Source organism: Arachis ipaensis, chromosome B4 (genome assembly GCF_059453495.1).
Source record: "Arachis ipaensis isolate K30076 ecotype BB chromosome B4, ASM5945349v1, whole genome shotgun sequence".
Lineage (NCBI taxonomy): Eukaryota > Viridiplantae > Streptophyta > Magnoliopsida > Fabales > Fabaceae > Arachis > Arachis ipaensis.
The window spans coordinates 58,718,250-58,720,468 of record NC_142439.1 but is presented as its reverse complement, the minus strand read 5'-3'; the positions used below and the strand labels follow the sequence as shown (position 1 = coordinate 58,720,468).

Here is a 2,219-nt window from a genome sequence, read left to right as displayed (position 1 = left end):
GTTTTAAACACAAAGTTGTCCTCATTTAGTTGCAGGACCAACTCTCCTCTGTCCACATCAATCACAGCTTTTGCTGTGGCTAGGAAGGGTCTTCCAAGGATGATAGATTCATCATCATCCTTCCCAGTGTCTAGGATTATAAAATCAGCAGGGATGTGAAGGCCTTCAACCTTTACTAGCACGTCCTCTACTAGTCCATAAGCCTGTTTTCTTGAGTTGTCTGCCATCTCTAATGAGATTCTAGTAGTTTATACCTCAAAGATCCCAAGTTTCTCCATTACAGAGAGTGGCATTAAGTTTATTCCTGACCCCAGGTCACACAGAGCCTTCTCAAAGGTCATGGTGCCTATGTTACAGGAAATTAGGAATTTACCAGGATCCTGTTTCTTTTGAGGTAATTTCTGCCTATCCAATGCATTCAGTTCATTGGTGAGCAAGGGAGGTTCATCTTCCCAAGTCTCATTACCAAATAATTTGGCATTCAGCTTCATGATTGCACCAAGGTATTTAGCAACTTGCTCTTCAGTAATGTCTTCATCCTCTTCAGAGGATGAATACTCATCAGAGCTCATGAAGGGCAAAAGGAGGTTCAATAGAATCTCTATGGTCTCTAGATGAGCCTCAGATTCCTTTGGTTCCTCAAAGAAAAACTTCTTATTGGTCACTGAGCGTTCCAGGAGGTCTTCCTCACTAGGATTCACGTCCTCCTCCTCCTCTCTGGGTTTGGCCACACCAAGTAAGGTAATGGCCTTGCACTCTCTTTTTGGATTCTCTTCTGTATTGCTTGGTAGAGTACTAGGAGGAGTTTCAATGACTCTTTTACTCAGCTGGCCCACTTGTGTCTCCAAATTTCTAATGGAGGACCTTGTTTCATTCATGAAACTTAGAGTGGCCTTAGATAGATCAGAGACTATATTTGCTAAGCTAGATAGATTCTGCTCAGAAGTCTCTGTCTGTTACTGAGTGAATGATGGAAAAGGCTTGCTATTGCGAAACCTGTTTCTTCCACCATTATTAAAGCCTTGTTGAGGCTTTTGTTGATCATTCCATGAGAAATTTGGATGATTTCTCCATGAGGGATTATAGGTATTTCCATAGGGTTCCCCCATGTAATTCACCTCTGCTATTGCAGGGTTCTCAGGATCATAAGCTTCTTCTTCAGAAGATGCCTCGTGAGTACTGTTCGATGCAGCTTGCAATCCATTCAGACTCTGAGAAATCATATTGAATTGCTGAGTCAATATTTTATTCTAAGCCAATATGGCATTCACAATATCAATTTCAAGAACTCCCTTCCTCTGAGGCGTCCCATTACTCACAGGATTCCTTTCAGAAGTGTACATGAACTGTTTATTTGCAACCATGTCAATGAGTTCCTGAGCTTCTGCAGGAATTTTCTTTAGGTAAATGGATCCACCTGTAAAATGGTCCAATGACATCTTAGATAATTCTGATAGACCATCATAGAATATATCCAGGATGGTCCATTCTGAAAGCATGTCAGAAGGACACTTTTTGGTCATTTGCTTGTATCTCTCTCAAGCTTCATAGAGGGATTCACCTTCTTTTTGTTTGAAGGTTTGAACATCCACTCTAAGCTTGCTAAGCTTTTGAGGAGGAAAGAACTTGGCTAAGAAAGCCGTGACCAGCTTATCCCAAGAGTTCAGGCTATCTTTAGGTTAAGAGTCCAACCATATTCTAGCTCTGTCTCTTACAGCAAACGGGAAAAGCATAAGCCTGTAGACCTCGGAGTCAACCCCATTGGTCTTAACACTATCACAGATCTGCAAGAATTCAGTTAAGAACTGAAAAGGATCTTCTGATGGAAGTCCATGAAACTTGCAGTTCTGTTGCATCAGAGAAACTAATTGAGGCTTTAGCTCAAAATTGTTTGCTCCAATGGCAGGGATTGAGATGCTTCTTCCATGTAAATTGGAATTTGGTGTAGTAAAGTCACCAAGCATCTTCCTTGCATTGTTATTATTTTCGGCCATGTCTCCTTCTTTTTCGAAAATTTCTGTCAGATTTTCTCCTGAGAGTTGTGCTTTAGCTTCCCTTAGCTTCCTCTTCAGAGTCCTTTCAGGTTCAGGATCGGCTTCAACAAGAATGCTCTTATCCTTGTTCCTGCTCATATGAAAAAGAAGAAAACAGAAAAGAAGAGGAATCCTGTATGTCACAGTATAGAGATTCCTTTATGTGAGTAGAAGAAGAAAAGAAAT

At 41.0% G+C, this 2,219-nt stretch overlaps 1 non-coding gene across 1 annotated transcript; it reads left to right on the top strand.

Moving 5' to 3' along the window:
• The first annotated feature begins 1,493 nt into the window (after positions 1-1,493).
• LOC148567715 (small nucleolar RNA R71) lies at positions 1,494-1,601 on the top strand. The gene has a single exon (XR_015882035.1). It is a non-coding gene; the product is annotated as a small nucleolar RNA R71 (small nucleolar RNA).
• Positions 1,602-2,219: the final 618 nt, after the last annotated feature.